We start from the raw sequence: 20890 nt of genomic DNA on the forward strand, positions 1-20890 counted from the left end.
TCATAACACAGAAGCCCACTTAGATCGAATGAACAATAAAATCAATAGAGCCAGACTGCCAATGCTCAGAGTTCATGCCATTCCAAAGATTTCTAAAGTGGTTTGAATGAAGATTTGGCTTGCCTCTAAAGTATACCCCAACACTATGTTATTACTTTAACACAGTATTATATTCTTGCTTTTCATTGGTACATGTATATGATTTTAGCCAAAATAAGGGGAAGAAAAGACATGAGATCTTTGTTCCCTGAATTATAAGTCATAGGTCTTCCATCATTGCAGGACTGGGATATTATCTCCGTCTCTGTGCATCTTATTGAAAGTGACCTTCCAACCCATGGTCTCAAACTCTAGTCCCCCTTTTGCCTTTGTTGGGCCCAGAATTTTTGGGCTTCATGAAGAGTTGGACTCTGGCTCATAGCTTCTTGCCTAAAAGGATCACTTTCAAATCACATGTAGCTTGAATGTTAAATCTTAAAACACATATGGACCCCTTTCATCCCCTTGAAATCCCTGCCCTTTACAAAATGTCTTTGCCATTTTAGTCTTCAATGCTTAAGCTCTGAGCTCTGGCCTATGACACTGATGCCCCATGAGCTTAGAATTCCAAACATTAGTCATTTTGGCAACTCTCTGCTTTCAACCCTCATAGCCAATGAAACATAAAGTTTTCTTCCATAATAATCTCCCCAATCCAGTCACAAGTCATTTTTTTTAAATTAAGATTTCTCTTTCACCATTTCTATGACAAATTATTCTCTTTCTTTCAAACACATAATTCCAGAATGGGTGAATGATGTCTTGTTTCGTCTATTAAAACTGAATCTTTTAAATAGGTCAGCAAAACATCCAGTCAAGGAGGAGGGTTGACTCCATTATTAAATCCATTCTGCCTTAGACCTGGTTTTAAGCAGCAAGAGAAAATTCCACTCCATATTGTAGAGAAAGGGGGAATAAAAAGAGAGGAGAGAGGTGACTATGAGAGGGGGAGAAGAGTTGAGTCATAGAGGAAAGAAAGGGAAAAGAGAAACTGTGTCGTGGGGAAGTTCTGTGGTCTCAGAATTGAGGAGGGTGAGGTAGGGAGGAGGTTTGAGGCCACCCTAGGCCTCCTAATGAAACCTCTTGTCGCAAGGGGAGAGGACAGGAGTCATGGTCAACTTTTGTTCCTTTTTTGCTTATTTGGTTTGTTTTCCCATTTTAAAACAAAGTGGCAAGATTTAAAGGAAAATAGAGTCCATGCTGAATGGCTGGAATGGTAACTACCATTCTGGTGATATTTTGAATCTTTCACCTTACAGTTCTAGTGACAGCAGGAAAGAGTGCTAGATCCCTGGAATCTAGGGAATTATTTCTGATAGCCAGTTACATTCCATGACCCATGCTAAAAAAGGGTACCTTTGTCGTTTTAGACTCTTTCTGTGATTTTAATTATTGCATTTCGTTGAGTGTGTAACATGCTATTTAAAGACACATGTACAGTGTGAGTTGGTAAACCAGGGAATTAACATGCCTCTGTCATTGTTTCATGTTTGAAAGCGTCTTGCCAGTCGTAGAACACAGACTAGGCATTGCAGACAGCTTTTGCTACCCCCAAGCCCATGGTGTAAGCTCTAGAACTTAACCAGTTTCTCTCTTGTCTCACCCCCCCCTCATACTTTCCAGCTTCTAGAAATCATATTCAATACCGAGATCAACTATTTTGGCATCCATACACAAGGAGAATGTGCTGCAATCTTTCTCTGCTGACATATTTCACTTAACATAATGTCTAGATTTATTTGTTCTTACATGCATCTTTTATTTCTTGACTAATCCTAAAAATGTCTTGACTAGGGAGTGGAGTTTAACGAATATATACCATTAGTTTGTCACAGCCAGACACCATATGAAATTCCCCAGGTCCCTGAACTGCAATCTTTAAATTGCATCTTGAAAAGATGAGGTCATAACCAGGTAAGTAACTTGACATAAAATATGTGTGGAATTTTGCTCCTTCTTTGAGACTCATTGAAGGTAATTTTTCTAACATTTGGCATTATTTTATGTGCTGGCATTAAGGAATAGTATTTCAAATGAAGTACAGAAATGAAAATTAAAACTGCCCTATAATAACCACTGTGACACTTCATTCCATTCCGTCTGATTTCCCTTGCTTCACAAAGGGCTGTGCACACTCTTCTCTCTCACACTTAAACATTATAATGAATAATGGCATGTGTGTGAGCATTTTCATGCAGACTAATCTGCCTAAAAAGAATCAAAACATGATGGTGATTTCATCTTCACATTTTCATAAAATGATAACTGTAGACAACTACACATTGCATCATTTCTGCATCAGCAAAAGCAAGGAGTTAGCTCAATATTTATATTTACATGTTTGTGTATCTATGTGATTCTTATGTATATAGTACATATACATACACATAAACACAGACATTAAAACGTATAGCCTCTGTTCACCGTATATTATTTTATTTTTTTCTATGTTTATTGAACATCATGAATATATTTTTACATTTTGAAATACTCATTGAAACATTCTTTTAATGATTTCACCAAAGTCCTTCTCGTAGGAGAGTCTATCTTTTATTTCTATATGTCACAAAGCATAGTCTGTTTGTTTAAGCACAGTGTAACCTAAGTATATTTGAGAATTCCTCCAGTTTGGGTATTTGGATTTCTTAAGAATTTAATAACGTTACCTCAGATAACCTTGAGCACAGTCTTTGGCTGAGTGTTATTTCCTTAGGCTAATAACTACATTTCTGGGTCAACACATTGTCAATTGCCTCCCAATGTGCCAACGTAGATGGTAGATTTTCCAATGCTGAAACATTCCTCTCCTCCCAGGACATGCCTTATTTGATTCTGGTGTTTTATTTTATTGCAACTCTGGATTTCATTTGCTCATATTTAACTTATATATGTATACACATATGCTCGTAAAGAATTTGGATTTTCTGTGCTAACACTGCTAAGGTTTGTATTAAAATTATGATTTTGCAAAGCAAAGTGGTGCAATCTTTATCTCTGGGCTGGTTCTGTCTCTATGCTTCAAAGTTATTTACTTTGTATTTGACATATTGGTTACTTAGAGGGTCTGGAGGAGTACAATAGTATAAATGTCTAGTGTGTGTGTGTGTGTGTGTGTGTGTGTGTGTGTGTGTTTCTATCTTGTGTGACTTGGTATATATATATCACTACATGTGTCTTTTGTGTCTCCATGAATACTGGATATGGAGTCTTTCTTTAGCAAACTGCTAGAGGTTTGGGTTTGTTATTTCATTGACAACTTCAGAAGCTCCATACCACTGTCATTCGCAATTTAGAAATAAGGCAATTGAAGTTGGAAAAGATTATTTAAGGGTCTATAGCCAGCCACTGAGTCTGGCACTGGCACTAGCCCCTAAATCCTGACCAGTGTGTGTGCTACCTTCTCATACTTGGCAGTAGAGTCCTCATCCATTCACACACTCACCCATCCATCCATCCATCCATCCATCCATCCATTCATCCATTCTAGCTTTCTTAGTCTAAATTAAGTACTGAAAAGATGTGAGATTTTTGTTCTTTGTTCCTTGAATTATAAGTCATAGCTTTCCTTAAAATATCAACGCTGAGGTAGCTCAGCAGTTAGGAACACTAGAGTCTCTTGCAGAGGATTGAGAACCCACATGGTGGTTCAAAACTGCCTAATTAGCTCTAGGGAATTCAGTGTCCTCTTTTGGCCTGTGGAGGGGTGTGTGTGTGTACACACACACACACAGAGTTCACATAGCATAGATAACATGCAGGCAAAACATTTATACACATAACAAAAAAATAATAAAATAAAGGATCTATTGAACATTTTAAAGTCTGTTAGCCTAAAACTATAGAACCGCCCCCAAAAGCTCCTGTTGATGAAGGCGTACCCCTTTCCTCACTTTTGGGGTGCTAGCATGATATTTTTAGTTTAGCAATTCATCCATATTATTATTCACTTAGAAAGACCCATCTCACTGACAGCATTTTTTTTCAACCTCCAAAATTATTTTATACTGTGGAATTTGCTATTCCTGCTTCTTTGTTTTCTTTGGTTTGGTTTATTCTTGTTTTCTTATTTCTGGACTTGACTCTTTAGTCCACTTATCTTATGTCTCTTTTGTTAATCATCTCAGGTCTTCAGCACTGACCTTATCTCTGGCACTGTCCTGTATGTGTCAGCATGCGGTGTTCTTCCTGTGGCTGGGACCTAAGGGCTCTATAATTGCAGCCTTAGTTTCTCATCGACCCAAGAGTTATTTAGTAGAGTACTGTTAAATTTCAAAGTGTTTGGGGTTGCTGGTTTGAACTTTGGCCATTAGTATTGTTTCATTTTAACGTGATCAGAGAACAGAGCCTGTCCAAATTGTACTTTTTGGAACTTACTGTGACTTCTTTTGTGAGCTACTGTAAAATCGGTTCTCACGAATGCTTTACTGGCAGTTAGACACAAGGTGAATTTTCATCTCTTACAGTAAAAATTTGGCATCTATCTAGTACATCAGACACAGGAAACATATTATCCAGTCCCTCTACACCCTAATTCATTCTTCACTTACTTAATCTGTCAAAGACTGAGGGAGGTGTGGTAAGGTCTCCCACTACTCCTGCATCCCTGTCATTTCCTGTATGGATTCTTAACAGAGTTGTCTTTCTATATGGCAGGACTACACTGTGGAGTAAGAAAAGCTCAGGATGGTAGGTCTGTATTATGATGCCTCTCCTTTATCCCCATTCAATAGCACTCTGTTCAGTGCCTCCTTTGCCCCATAAGCTCACTCGATTTGATTTTTATATTGCCAGTCCCACTTCCTTCTTCTTTGCATTAGCCTGACAAACATTGCCTAATCTGTTAGATCTAACCTTTCTGTATCGTGTTGTCTTAAGCTTGTCTCTTGGGCATTCAAATGCATGCACACCCACACCACACCCACACTCACACACCTTGCTGCCTTGTAGCCTGCCCAAATAATTAACAGTGGCCTCTCTTTGATCAAGCATTCTGTCTTTGACGGCTATAATTTTCTAACATGGTTCTGTACTTAATCTCTGCCATCCAAACTCCAGGGATCTTAGCTGCTTTGGCCAGGCATGTGTTCTCAATTGTTTTGATTTTGTTTTTTTGTTGGCTTTCAATGCCAAGGATTGAACTTTGAGTCCTCTGTATAGTAGCCTATGCTCTACTTTTTAACTACATCTGGAGTTCTTTTTGGCATCTAGAAGAATACATCTTCCCAGTGGACCCTGACCACCATCATTGCTTTAGGAAGAGAAGTTATCCTGTACTGGTATAGCTGCTCTTCTCTGCTGAGAGGAACAAACAGGAGCTGGTGAGCATCTTTAGACTACAGTAGCACAAAGGTCAGCATTCCATCTAACACTGATTGTATTTCTGTGCTGACTGAGGAGAGAAAAATGAGTCCAAGACAAGACTGACTATGGCTACTATGTGCTCAGTGCTCTCGCCCAAATTTGAGCTGTTTTCAAAAGATATGTTTCTCAAATTACTGGTTTTTTTAAAGCCAGTGTGTTTTATTGAAAGATCTCCAGGGAAACAAGACCAATAGATTCTTATATGTAACTTATATAAGAGAGTATTGACTCTCATAACCATGGTATCTGAGAGGTCACAAGATAAGCTGTCACCAGGCAGGAGGCCATGGAATGCTGGAAGCAAGACTTCATTCCCAGATGACTGACCCAGGACCATGGTACCATTGGTATAGTTCAAGGTCAAGAGTCTGAGAACCTGGGGTGGTAAAGCTGATGGGGGAGTTGCTGCTGTTCTTTCTGGAGTCCAGAGCCCAGAGATCCAGCAGATTTAATGTCCAAGACAGAAGAGAAACAAGAGCCCCTTCTTGGAGAAGAGAGAAGTTTGCTTTCTACATCTGTTCTCTCCAGCCTTTAGGATAGGGACAGCCAACATGAAATCTGTTCCACTTAGTTCACCCACTCCCACGTGCTGATCCTTGCTGACAGCATCAACGCACACATTCTAATCAATGCTTTACTAGTTCTCCAGGAATGTCCAAATCCTGGAGATCACAACTAGACTTACCCATCAGTTAAAGTCTGGAGCAATAGAATGGCTGTCACAATTTTGTGCACTCGTTTCTTACTGAATTTTGAGAAAAGATTTGCCAGTCTTCTCATTAAATCATGGACAGATGTACCTATATTGTAGAAAATCTCTACTATCCTCTGGCTCCCTAGTAGCCCAGAGGCTTTGGTGTTCCATCAAAGAGATATCTGATGGAGGTGGACCAGTTGTGGCTGTGTGCTTCTCCCCTGAGCAACTTAAAGATATTTTCAAAACGTTTGATATTAGCAAAATCACTGAGCATGTCTGCAGGTAGACTATGTTCTAGGTTTACATCTCAGAACATCTACCTGTTTGAATAGTTGGAATATTGTAGAGTCCACCAGTTTGGAAGGTATGTTACAGGATGGCACAATAGGTTTCAGTGCCTTTACTCTGACAATAAGGACATTATTGGTTCACTAAATCTGATATACCATCCCTGGCCCTTACCTGCCATGCCCTAAGTGAAAGGCCAGTGACTCCCCGGACCGGTTACAAGAGGCAACACTGGTGACCCTGTGATGCAGACCTACTCTGTGCTCAAGTCTCATAGTCTCTGGGTGGCACCTTGAGAACTATGTATTCCAACATGCCTCTAGTAAGCTATGTAGGTTTCTTAAAAGGATTCAAAGGGTCATGTCTTCAGGATTCTGTGTCCTCATTGTCCTTCCCAACCCCACTTTTCACTCAGTGCTCCTTTGTTTCCATTAATCTTCTGAGTTGTTATTTTATCTGAGTTCATTGGAAGAAAAATTTCAACTGCCAAGAAGTGGGTTTAAAGCTATTTATTTTGTAGGTAAGAAAAGAGGTTCAGCGACATGAAGTGCCTATAAGTAAGGCATGCAGTGACTGTAGGTGAGGCATGCAGTGACTGTAGGTGAGGCATGCAGTGACTGTAGGTGAGGCATGCAGTGACTGTAGGTGAGACCTGCAGTGACTGTAGCTGAGACATGAAGTGACTGTAGGTGAGACCTGCAGTGACTGTAGGTGAGGCATGCAGTGACTGTAGCTGAGGCATGCAGTGACTGTAGGTGAGGCATGCAGTGACTGTAGGTGAGACCTGCAGTGACTGTAGCTGAGGCATGCAGTGACTGTAGGTGAGGCATGCAGTGACTGTAGCTGAGGCATGCAGTGACTGTAGGTGAGACCTGCAGTGACTGTAGGTGAGACATGCAGTGACTGTAGCTGAGGCATGCAGTGACTGTAGGTGAGACATGCAGTGACTGTAGGTGAGGCATGCAGTGACTGTAGGTGAGGCATGCAGTGACTGTAGGTGAGGCATGCAGTGACTGTAGGTGAGGCATGCAGTGACTGTAGGTGAGACCTGCAGTGACTGTAGGTGAGACCTGCAGTGACTGTAGGTGAGACCTGCAGTGACTGTAGGTGAGGCATGCAGTGACTGTAGGTGAGGCATGCAGTGACTGTAGGTGAGGCATGCAGTGACTGTAGGTGAGGCATGCAGTGACTGTAGGTGAGGCATGCAGTGACTGTAGGTGAGGCATGCAGTGACTGTAGGTGAGGCATGCAGTGACTGTAGGTGAGACATGCAGTGACTGTAGGTGAGGCATGCAGTGACTGTAGGTGAGACATGCAGTGACTGTAGGTGAGACCTGCAGTGACTGTAGGTGAGGCATGCAGTGACTGTAGCTGAGGCATGCAGTGACTGTAGGTGAGGCATGCAGTGACTGTAGGTGAGACCTGCAGTGACTGTAGGTGAGGCATGCAGTGACTGTAGGTGAGGCATGCAGTGACTGTAGGTGAGACCTGCAGTGACTGTAGGTGAGACATGCAGTGACTGTAGCTGAGGCATGCAGTGACTGTAGGTGAGACCTGCAGTGACTGTAGGTGAGACATGCAGTGACTGTAGCTGAGGCATGCAGTGACTATAGGTGAGACATGCAGTGACTGTAGCTGAGGCATGCAGTGACTGTAGGTGAGGCATGCAGTGACTGTAGGTGAGGCATGCAGTGACTGTAGGTGAGACCTGCAGTGACTGTAGGTGAGGCATGCAGTGACTGTAGGTGAGGCATGCAGTGACTGTAGGTGAGGCATGCAGTGACTGTAGGTGAGGCATGCAGTGACTGTAGGTGAGGCATGCAGTGACTGTAGGTGAGGCATGCAGTGACTGTAGGTGAGGCATGCAGTGACTGTAGCTGAGGCATGCAGTGACTGTAGGTGAGGCATGCAGTGACTGTAGCTGAGGCATGCAGTGACTGTAGGTGAGGCATGCAGTGACTGTAGGTGAGGCATGCAGTGACTGTAGGTGAGACCTGCAGTGACTGTAGGTGAGACCTGCAGTGACTGTAGGTGAGACCTGCAGTGACTGTAGGTGAGGCATGCAGTGACTGTAGGTGAGGCATGCAGTGACTGTAGGTGAGGCATGCAGTGACTGTAGGTGAGGCATGCAGTGACTGTAGGTGAGTATGCAGTGACTGTAGGTGAGGCATGCTGTGACTGTAGGTGAGGCATGCTGTGACTGTAGGTGAGACATGCAGTGACTGTAGGTGAGGCATGCAATGACTGTAGGTGAGGCATGCAGTGACTGTAGGTGAGGCATGCAGTGACTGTAGGTGAGGCATGCAGTGACTGTAGGTGAGGCATGCAGTGACTGTAGCTGAGACATGCAGTGACTGTAGGTGAGGCATGCTGTGACTGTAGCTGAGACATGCAGTGACTGTAGGTGAGGCATGCAGTGACTGTAGGTGAGGCATGCAGTGACTGTAGGTGAGGCATGCAGTGACTGTAGCTGAGACATGCAGTGACTGTAGGTGAAGCATGCTGACTCTAGATCCTTTTCTTGGATAAATACTCGTTGAAAACTTGAGAAACTCAACCACAAATACCCTGTTTTTAATATTTGTCCATGGAGCAGGGTGCATGAAGGAAATACATATGTATCCATTTGGGTATGTTGGGACAACTTCAATGTATGAGCAACATTCAAGGATGTGAGCAGGAAATCCAGAAGGATGGGTCAGTACTCTGGAACTCGTAGGGAGTTTTATCCACCATGGAGTGCAATGTAGGAGGAGCTTGCTTAGTGCCCTTTGACCTTTGAGGGACACCGCTGCATGCCCATAAATGTACAGGGAAGTGCTGTGGGGTTTAAGTATTCCAATTTCACTCTCTGTCACTCTTCCATACTTTTCAGAGAGTGTCTATTCATTAAGCTCACCCGAAAGCCATGGTACAAGACAGCCCATCCAATAATCCATCTGGAGCCAGTGGGTAGGTAGGACAGCCACTGATCAAGAATAGAGAGTCAGTCAGAAAACTTTCCATACTACGCCTGACATTTTCACATAGACAAATTCTACTTTAGTGTACCGCAAGAACTTCTGGTAGGGTCTATGGTGATGGTTTGAGGTATGTGGGAAGTAGGCTCTTGTCCAGACTATAGAAAAGCAGAATTCTTGGCATTATGTAGCACAGGCAAGATGGTAGATCCAAGAGTTTGCCAGGAGTTCTTATTGGGGATATGTAGATGGTCTGTTAACTTTAGCATTCTGTCCCTTGGTGTATCAACTGATCTCATCTGTGTTCCTTCACTCACCCATTTCCCCTCCTTTCCTTGCTTTAGTCAGTTCCTGAGTCTTGGCACAGTGCCCAGTCGGGGCCACCAGTCTTCCTGATGCATGGGACAGGATAGCATAACAATTAATTAGTGGCCAGGCCTCATTGATTGATACATTGATGGGGCCATAAAGTGGAAAAACAACCTCCACTTGAGCGCCAAGGCTCTGTGAAGGAAGTAGGGAGCCGAGCAAAGAACCTTCTGCCCACCAACAGCAGATGGATCTCTGGAAATGGGAATAGACCACCAAGAAACAGAATTCCCATCCTCACCTAGGCAGTCAGTGCTGATTGGGCTTGCCACGAATGTTCCATCACTGGTACTGATTTATATACCATACTAAGAGAAATGGTCAGTTTTCTCTGTGAGACACACGTGTACATGTATCTGGCTAAGCATTTTTTATTTTTTGCTTGTGTGTATGTTTGGAGTGGGAAATGGTAGATGAGGACAGAAGTTGAAGCTGAGTACATGGTGGGTCATGCATGCAATTCCCATACTTGAAAGAGGAAGGGTGCTTTGGTGTTTGGGGGTGGGGGGTCAGATACCCTTAATGGTAACTCAGGCATAAGTATAACACATGGAATCCCTCCTCAGTGAGTCACAGAAATCTGGTAAGTGTACAGATTCTATGCAAATTATAAATCATGGCTTTATCAATGAGATCCAAGAATACAGGGCAAATCCAGCATGCATTGTGACTGTGTCCTAACACCACACTCGAGAATTGCCAAAACAACTTTATGACCTCTCTTCTCTTCCAGGCCCAGCCCCTTTAGGGTTTGCTTGCGTGGCTGCTAGAACAGCATTTCTCAGATATGGCATCATTTCTCAGACTGCCAATCTGGTCTTGAATCTTTGAATGCACCAAACTCCCAAGAGGTCAGTTTAGTTGCTTAAAGCCAGAGGTTTAATCTCTGGTGTAAGGAAGAATCGTTAGGGGGGGAAAACTGTTCTGATCCACTAAGGCATTAGCTAGCACCCATGGTCCTTGGTCATGTCCTCTCACCCAACAGTCCAGGAACTCACAGTGGCTGGGCCTCCCTCTCTGCCTACTCCTGTTCCCTCTGAAATGCCTTTCACCTGCATGGGCCTTTTTCTTTCAACCCTTGTCATGTTTGCGACCAGATCTTCACTTTCTGCTCTTACAGCCATGCGTAGATCCTCCAGGGCAGTGGTGCTCCTCAGTCCTCTGGAAGGGGAGCCTAAGTCACCACGGTGCAGAGTGGTTGGTTACTCTCACTTTTCCTAAGTTGATCAAATACTTCTCCGTTCAGCCTCATCTCTCCAACAATTACTACACTGAACACTTAGGGGAATGAGATGAACTGCATCTGTAACATTGTATCTTAGCCCTCCTAGGCTCTTTAAGGTCCTTGTGCAGATTTTTGAATGATGTAATGAGTAAACAAATCGACTCTTGAGGCAGAAAAACATGGTGAATTCCCCCGTTTGCCACCTGCTCTCTCTCTTAAGCACCAAAGTGGAAACTGGTGTGAACCAGTTTTTTATAGGTTATAATGCTTTATGTATATCAGGGTATGAATGTGTATGGAGGAGTCAGGCAACACTCTCTCCCCACCTTACGTATAACGCACATTGGCAATGATTGAGGATTGGTTGCTATTTTAACACAGTCCAGCACAAGCATTTCTCATCTTGTATTATGAGATATCATGGGAGGCAAACTGTAAGGGTTGGCATCATAATGTGGTAGTCCTCCAAGGACGGGTGGGCTGCCAGTGACATCATGCGTTCATTGATTCTGATGCTCTCATCCAACCCTCATCACTCCTTACTACATAGGTTCTCATACAGAGTTTCTGGAATCTCACCCCTCAGGATCGAGCCAATGAGCCTCTCCTGTGTAGCCTTGTTAGGGTTCCCTATTCTGGCGAGGACTTTTCATTTTTAATTCTGCCTGAAAAAGATGATATTGCATGGGTTGCTATGCCCACATGGGGAAGCAATGCTTTATTTCTTTTTTTTTCCTATCAGATTCATTTTAAAAGGCAAATTTTAGGTCTCCTTGGAAGGGTTGCATGCCAACGGCTGTGGTCCATTTCCTTATGGTAGCAAGTCTCCCCTGTGTCCAGAGAGGCTGAGGATGGTTTGTTTAGCTCCTGGCTATTGTAATCACTACAAAAGGATCATTTAGCATCCTCTGCTCAGCTCCAGGGAGCTAATCCTCCTCCTGGCATGGAGGCAGGCCCAAGTATGTCCCCTTGAATTGTTTAAATCTTGCTCATGAAAGACAAAAAGTCTGGGAATTTCCTGGAAGTGGGATCAGGTGGGAGCCTCAGGAGGCCTTAGGTGGATTTGTGAGAGGGTACATGAGGCTTGACCTCTGTATCTGTGCCAAGCTAGCAATTTAATGGACTCCCCATGGAAGTGTAGGGTCTATGCCACTCTCCCAGGAGTGGGCTTATGGTGGAATTCATTTGCAGATTTCAGATTCCATTTACCCTCACCTGGGCACTGCACCCTCCAAATCTCTAGTCTAGGCCTCTTCACTCTTTTACTGGGTAACACAAAGTCACTCAGTTTTTCAAAGTATAACTCAAAGAAAAATAACTGGGACAGACAATGTCATCTGACATTTCAAGGATGTGCAACACTCTGGAAGCCTCAGAAATATCCTGGCACAAAGCAGGCCACCCCAGGACCTGCATATACCCTGTAATATTAGGAGTGTATCTGACACGCAATGATATTTCCCTCTAGGAAGTAAAATACCTGGTATTTACAGCTATGCTTGATTTTCATGCTTATTACACACATTATATTAAGGGGAGAAAGTCTAAGTCTGGTGGCTGGCTCAAGAAACTACATACATTACTATTCCATGATCAGTAGTTTTGTTGTGATTTAACAAAGATCACCTATCTGCCTGCCTGCCTATCTATCTATCTGTCTGTCTGTCTGTCTATCTATCTATCTATCTATCTATCTATCTATCTATCTATCTATCATCTATTTGTCTTTTTTCATTAATTAATTTATTTACTTTATATACCAAATTATATAATTTTCATGGCTGCCCCCTTCCTCTTGGTCTGCTCTTCACATAGTCCCTCCCCCATCCCACTTCCTCTTCTTTTGAGCCTTCCCTTGTATCCCCCAACCCTCCAAAGTCTCCACAGGAATAGCCACATCCTTTCCCACTGAGGTCAGACAAGGCAGCTCAGTTAGGGGAGTGGGATCCGCAATGCAGGTAAGAGATTTAGGTACAACTCCTGCTTCAGTTGTTGGTACCCTCATGAAGATCAGGCTGCACATCTGCTGACTATGTGTAGGGGTGGGGGTGGCTAAGCCCAGTCCATGTATGCTCTTTGGTTGGAGGTTCAGTCTCTGGGAGAACCTAAGATCCATCCATCTGTTGACCATCCTAGGACCTAGCCTCTCTAGGACCGTGAATCCCTCAACTCTTCATAAGACTACCCGGGCTCTGTCCAATGTTTGTCTGTGGGTCTCTGCATCTGTTTCAGCCAGCTGCTGGGTGGAACCTCTCAGAGGACACATCTATTTATTTTATTCACCATCATCCATCATACTCTCTTTGAAAACTGTTTGAAGAATTTCATGTATGAATGAGTGCTTTGCCTGCATGTATGTCTGTAGTTCACACGTGTGCAGTGCCTGTAGAAGCCAGAAGAGGGCACTGGATCACCTAAAACTGGAGTTACAGACCATTGTTTGTCTGGGTGCTAGTAATTAATCCCCAGCTCCTTGGAAGAGCAAACAGTACTCTTAGCTATGAAGGCTCTCTCTAGTCTCTTAGTCTTCTCTTTGTGTCAACTACTACTTGCTATGCCAGACACGTCATAATCTACAAAAGTTATATTATTGAAACTTTACAACAAACTCTGAAGTCATTCTCATTTTGGAGATGGTACGAAATTGCTTAAGGACAGAAAAGAAGAAGCTGAAGCAAGATACAAGATTACTTCCTTCTCAAGTCTCCATGTGATAATCTTGCACTCCATATTATATCAATAATTTTCTAGAAAACACACACACACACACACACACACACACACACACACACACACACACGTAGACTTTCCTGTTGATCTGGATGGAGCTTCTTAGAGATTTAGATTTGCCAATTCGCAAATATGGCTGATACTTTAAGAAATGTGTATTGTTCCTCTGTACACCACAAATACCTGCACACAGATTGCCGGACTCAGCTGAGAGCAGTGCAGTAATCCTTTACATGGGAACTTGTAGCTCTCTGGCACTCTCTGTTTCTTCATTTGGACCATGCAAACTGATGGAATTGACCATGTATACAGTGAGTGTGATTAGGCATTATGATGTCTATTCTCAGTTGTCAGCTTGACTATATCTGGAATGAACTACAATCCAGAAATGGAGGGCACACCTGCGACTCAGATCATGAGGCAAGAAGACAACACACTTTTCGATCGGGAATTTGCAGCTGCAAGACACAGCTTTTGATCCAGAGCTTGAGGTGGGACGACACACACCTTTAATCTGGATCTTGAGATACAGCTTTAATCTGGGCCATACCTTCTGCTGGAGGCCTAAATAAGGACAGTAGAAGAAGGAAAGTTTCGTTTCTCTTCACCTGCTTGCACTTACTTGCCAGCACATCTATTGGCACCTATAGAAGAACAGCTGAACCACCTAGCCTTGGAGGACTGAGAAACCACTAATTGTTGAATGTTCCATTCACAGTTGGCCATTGTTGGGTTAGTTGGACTGCAGCCTATAAATAATTCCAATAATTTCCCCTTTTATATATGGATTCATTCCATAAGTTCTGTAACTCTAGAGAACTCTGCCGATACAGGTATTTAAGACCAGGAGTTAAGCACAGAGTCCTTCTTTCCTAGGGACCACATACAAAGCACTTCTTCCAATGAGTTATGTCCACTAGATAGTGGGTGAGCATATGGGGGGTGGGGGCTCTGCTCCTACCCTTATCTGCCTGCCTGACTTCCTTCTTTCTTTCCTTCATTCTTCCTTCCTTCCTCCCTCCCTCCCTTTACGTCCCTCTCTCCTTTTACCTTCCTCCCTCCCTCCGTCCCTCCCTCCCTTCCTTCTTTTTTTCCTTCCTTCCTTCCTTCTTTTTTCTTACAATAAGCACCCACCTCCCTACTGGTCTTTTCAGAGCTCCTTCAAATCTCAGCCATGCCTTTTTCTTCCTACGATGTCTTTCGCCCCACTTACTATTCACTCAATTCTTTTTGTTCATTTTTCAAGGCTAGCCAAAACACCACCTCTTCCTCTATAGCTTTCTTCAGTCCCTTCACCCGTAGAGGAGTATTCCTTAATGTGAATTCACCTATACTCCATGGATTCCCAGGGCTGGATACCACTTTCCACACCATGTTATAATTGTGTGCATGCAGACCTTGTCTCTTAATCATGACAAGTGATTGAAGAATCAACCTGGGTTTCTTAATTCTGACATAATGTTTTTACCTCCTGAGCATCTATAGAATGGATAAATCTGGCTTAAATAGGACAACTGGGCAGTGTGAGGGTGCATAAGACACAACCCACATTGTCAATAAATATTTAAGTGGATATATATATATATATATATATATAATATGTGTGTGTGTAATTATAGAGTATACAAAATGGATTGAAGATTTTTGATACAGTGAGAATGATCAAGGAAAGCATTAATTAATTCATTAACTGAGGCAATATGAAAGAGTTGTGTATATAATTGTGTGTGTATGTGTGTGAGTATGTGAGAGTATGTGAATGTGTGTCAGTGCATGTGTGAGTGTGTGTGTCTGTATGTGTGTCTGTGTATGAAAGTATGTGTATGTATATGAATGTATGTGAGTGTGTGTATGTGTGTGAAAGTATATGTATGTATGTGTATGTATGTGAATGTATGTGAGTGCGTGAGTGCGTGTATGTGTGTGTTTATGTGTGTTTGAGTGTGTGAGTGTGTTTGTGTATGACTGGCTCTGCTGCTGGGGGATCTTCAACTTCAAGTCTCCTCTAGAGCTTGCTCTACTTTTATCCCAGTTTCCAGCTTCCAACTGATGCTGGTCAAGTCCTAATGTACATCACTGCAAACTCTATTCCCTTCCACATCCTCAGTAGCAGATCAAATTCCCTCTTCTATCTCACTGCCTTGCCATCCACCTTCTTATGGGAATCTCTTCTTATTTCTCCTATTTTCTAACTCATTCATATTTCTTCTGATTGAATTTTTACCAAGTATAGTTTGTTTTAAGTTACACTTTAGTTATTATAAATAATGACCGTAAGTGATTTTTTTCAGTTCAGTGCGATGTTTTGATATGTATTTATATCAAGAGGTGAATAAATAGGGCTAATTTAAAAGCCATTATTTTTACATACTTACCAGTTTTCTCTAGTTGGAATATTAAGAATCTCATTATTAATTTTGAAACATGCCAAGTGGTGGTGACACACAACTTTAATCCCAGTACTTGGGAAGAAGAGGCAGGTGGATCTCTGAGTTCAAGACAGTCTGGTCTACCTATACACAGTGAGTTCCAGGACAGCCAAGGCCACACAGAGAAACCTTGTCTCTAAAACTCAAAATAAAACAAACAAATAAAAAAGGAGGATTCTATCCTCTTAGAAAAAATGGGTGGTGGCAGTGCACACCGTTACTTTTGAAGCATGAATGGACTGGAATCGTTATTAATTATAGTCCTCATTCTGGGTAATAAATCCTCAAATATTACTCATCTACAGCATTGATTTTGTACACAAAATCACTTATGTGTGTTAATGTAATCAGTGTAAAAAGACTGAATAACATGGTAAATTATGGGGTCTAACTTTTTATAGACATTACTTGAACCATTACAAAAACTCCAGAAGACAGAAACTAATATCATCCTCATGGCACAGAGAAAATGACCTGGACCCGACATAGCCACTTGCTCAGGTCGCAAGGCTTGGCTGATGCTGCACACAGTCCCACTGCAGACATACCCAAGTCACCGACACTAACCACATAAGCAGTGTTTCTGTTTCTCAGCGCAGCACTTGATCTTGTCATGGTCACATTCTATTCAAATCAGATTTGAAGACAACTGGAAAGATTTTATTGGTCTCCTGGGAACCTTGCCCATATGAATACTGTAATAAAACACCAAACATCAGTTGATATTGTCAGTGAGAAGAAAGAGCAATTACTCAGTTCCCTGCTTGCTGTCCAATTCCACCTTCACTTGTCAGACTGAGAACTGACTACCAGCATCACAGAGCTCTGCGCCTCCACCGTGAAATATCCTGGCATTGGTGAAAAATTCATAACCTGCTTTCTGGTTCTCGCCCCCTGCTATGGACACAAAGAAGAGCATCTTAAATAAATGGTCATCCTTGACAACAGAAACATCAATGACCCTGGTAGAATGGTCTAGCAGGGGACCCTGAGACCTTCCTTCTATTGTGACAAAGCAGTGGGAAAGTGGTGGGAACCTTCCGCATCTGTGCTCCACTGTCTGGCTTCCAGGGACAGCTGAGGATCACTGGTCTCTGAAAAGCAACTCTAGTGGCTACAGACTTTAAGCTTAAAAGCTACATAATTAACACATGCGATTGTTGAAACTCTAGGAAGCAAAGCTAAGCAAGCAAGCAAACAAATAAAGGGTGATTGTGCATTTTGTCCATAAAAATGGAATAACTTTGAGCCAATTATTTCTTGATAACAAAATAGCGTGACTATTTTGAAGGTAAGCCATACACCCGTGAGTGTAAATGGCAGCTTAGCCTTCAGCTATGGGAGCACAGCATAATCCTTGCCACAGTATGTTCTTTAAAGCAGTCCCTTGTGTTAAACATTACCTCGTTTCCATTGCTGTGTGTTATAAAGCAGTACTCTGCAGGAGGACCACTGTTGTTTTCCCTAGAGAAAAATCTCTAGATTCTGCATCTCTAAGTTATAACGGTTTCAGATAACATTCTTGACAGAATTGCTGTGCGGATGGATAACTCTTCCTATTCGGAATGGAAATTTGATGACGGTTCCCTCCACCCTGAGCAACATTGGGCCTTTCTTTGAGGGGTTGTTTTCATCAACTTGAAGGACGTTTGTGAATAGCCAGTTCTTACTGTGTATCACCAATCACTAAGATGAACACTCATCTTTCCATATCTTTCCATCTCACCTGTGTTTGGTAGGGAAGGCTTTATCTGTGTTTGAATATGTTTAATATACTCAGTATTCTCTTTAGCACACACACACCTATTGGGGAAATTATTTTTTAACATTTTAAAGAGTTCGATATGTAAGGGATACTGGCTCTCGCTCTCCAACAGTTACTCTTTCTCTTTGGTCATTTATTAATTTACAATGTGTAAAGTTGTTAATTTTTGGTAGTGCTGGGATAAAACTTGGGGTCTTGTATGGGCAGAGTGAGCACTGCACCAGCGAGCCATGCCTCAGCACAAAGGACAGGTTTTGAGCACCGTGTCTGGACCTCAGGTAGGGTCTGCTTAGTGAGATCGTCCCATTCACATGAAGACACACAGTGCTTTTCTATGCTTTTTGTGGAATCTATTTGTTTTGTGTCCTGAGATAGGAATTTATTATGGAATGGCTTAATACTGCTCGGGATTCAGTCTTTTCTTTATTTTGGATGAATCTGTCTTAATTCCACACCGAATCATGAGCCATTGTGAAAGATTTCATAATTTGGCAGCGCAGTATCCAGAAGAGCATGTAGGGAAGACTGTCCAGGCAGAGGGGTGCATAGGGAGAATTCTCAGTTAACTGCATCCAAAGCCACGCATCAATTTTGAGGTTATTATTATTTCACACAGAGACTCACTGTGTAGTGCAGGCTGACTTTGACCTTGAATTAAGATCCTCCTGTCTCAGCCTCTGCTGGGGGCACTGGGATCACAGTTCTGCTTACCAAGACCAGGGGGAGACCATGTCAGTTGCAGAAGAGCAGCTGGAGGAAGGGTGCATGGTGACCAGGACCAGCTAGTGAAGTAAGCCACAGTTGAACACAAAAGAGCTCCGAGTGAGGTCTGCTGAAGCCTGCCTCATTCAGCTGCTGTCTGTTATCAGGGCTTGCTGCCCAAAGGCATCTCTGTGGGTTTTGAACACCAGCTGATACACTTCTGAATCCCCTCCTGGCCATCCTCTGGGTGCCCACACTGCGCACACAAAAAGGACAAGCCAGTTCTTTATTATTAAGTGAACATTTCTTTCCACCCAGTGTCGATGCTGGGATGCTTTCCCTGAGGATTAAAATTCCTTCTTCAACTGCATGCCGCCTGGTATCTGTGTGTGCTTCCACTTTCAACATTGTACTCATAAAAACGTACACAGCCTTTGACTATCTGAATGTGTAGAAGCACAAACATCTGCCTGCCGTTTTAGATGTGTGCCTTGGCCATTCATTCTTGTGGATGTGTGTGTAATTTCAGATATCATTTTAGTCATATGAACCAATTCAGAATTTTTGTTTGAAACTGTATTTGTTAATTAGTTTGGAAATAGCTGAAAAGTCTCCATTCAAACACATGATATCTTCCTTCATTTAGTTAAATCTTTTAGTTTTCTATTAATCCTTATCTTTGTGGTGCTAGGGATAAAATGCAAAGTCTCAGGCATTCTATGCAAGTGCTGCCCCACAGAACCACACCCCACCTGATCTTAAGCATAATATTTTAATAATAGGGTTTATATGACATCATCATATCATAACCTTGTTACAACTGATATAAGTGCCTAGTTGGATACTATAAAAGTCACTAAAGGTGATTTGTGGAAGTTCAATCTGTGCAAAAATTGGAAGTAACTCTCTGAGCTCATACAATACTAAAAGAAAAAGTAACAATGAGGCAAATATGTAGTTGCAAGCAACAGAGGCTGATTGGTAAACTTTGCTGTGGTACCTGACAAAATGGTCCACTCATTTCAGGGTATATGGTTCTCATGGAGGCCCACACCCTGGTTATAGTGGTTTCAGATAGAAGCCTGATATAGATGGAAACAGGAAATTTCAATGCATGATTATTCTGGGAGCTGATGAAAATGTCTGTCTGGGTCCATTGGCTTGAATGATACCAAGAAGTATTTGTCTCTAAGTATAGAAAGCGATCATGAATTGAATATGCAGTTCAGTGCTGAGAGTGTATTTAGCCCACTCAGAGACCCAGGTTCAATCCCCAGCAAACACACAGAAGAAGTCCTATATAATTCCTGTGATGTTGTCTTATCTTGGGGTCCTTAGAACTCAGCAATGGTTTCATATATATATATATATATGCAGCCAAATCCCAACAAACCAGAGGAGAACAGGACAGGGTGCAGCCCTTAAGGAAGTGGCTTGACCTTATAGCTGTGTACAGGTCATTCTGTTTGGTGGCTTTGTACAAACCTTACCAAGCACTTCAAGTTAATTCTCGCCTGCCTAATCCAGAAGGAAAACAGGCCTTGCTTTCGAAACAGACAACCCCAACCCCTTACCCATTCCCAGTGGTGGAGCTATTCCTTTCCTAGACATTTCTCCCAATGAATAAACCACCATCCTGCTTATCAAGCAAGAGGTTAGGTTCTCAGGTCAATTTTATTTTGCATTCCTATGCAAAATGGCAGAAGTCAGTCCCTGTTGTTCTATAAGGACAACTGAAATGTCTTCGGTCTTGTGAAGCACTCTCAAGAAAGTGAGAGATTTGATGGGAGTTGCCATGATAGTTTCTTCAATCGTGTATAAAATCCCATGCAAGTTCCCTGTCCGTTCTGTGAACTGTTCATTCTTATGGATGCTGTGATGGGTCCACAACACAAACTACAAAGTTGCCGAGATGGAGGCATGTGATTAAAAAACATGCTCCAAAGCCTTGTGGGCTAAGATGGCTTTGCCCCTGCTTTGTGGAGCACGAGCGTGACGTGTCGGCTCTTCTCCAGCACATGCGGGGAACAGGCGGGAAAGAACAGTATGGGTGGACATTCTGCAGGTGCACGCTGGATGCAGGTCTGCCATCAAGATGGGGTAACATTCTTGCCAGGTTCTTCAGGTTCTCGAGCAGATGTGAATTCCTTCCAGAAGCACTCCCTGCCACCCACAGGCTCTCTTGCACTGCCAGGAATATGATCTCTACATCTCCCCCCTGTGTATGTGTCAGTAGCGTGCTTGAGGGAAATGATACCAAGGGAGATGTGGAGAAAGTAAATATAGGCCATTTGCTCAGGCTGACGTTTAGAGCCACATTGTCCA

The 20890-nt window shown here is 42.7% G+C and overlaps 1 protein-coding gene and 1 long non-coding RNA gene across 4 annotated transcripts in view; one reads left to right on the forward strand and one right to left on the reverse strand.

Annotated features, from left to right (window-relative positions):
• Positions 1 to 20890, forward strand: part of LOC120095122 (uncharacterized) — a 145020-nt gene that overhangs the window by 46594 nt on the left and 77536 nt on the right. The gene's annotated exons all lie outside the window — the stretch shown is intronic.
• Shisa6 (shisa family member 6) overlaps positions 1 to 20890 on the reverse strand; it is a 295429-nt gene that overhangs the window by 13261 nt on the left and 261278 nt on the right.

Source organism: Rattus norvegicus, chromosome 10, assembly GCF_021556685.1.
Source record: "Rattus norvegicus strain SHRSP/BbbUtx chromosome 10, alternate assembly SHRSP_T2T, whole genome shotgun sequence".
Taxonomy (NCBI): domain Eukaryota; kingdom Metazoa; phylum Chordata; class Mammalia; order Rodentia; family Muridae; genus Rattus; species Rattus norvegicus.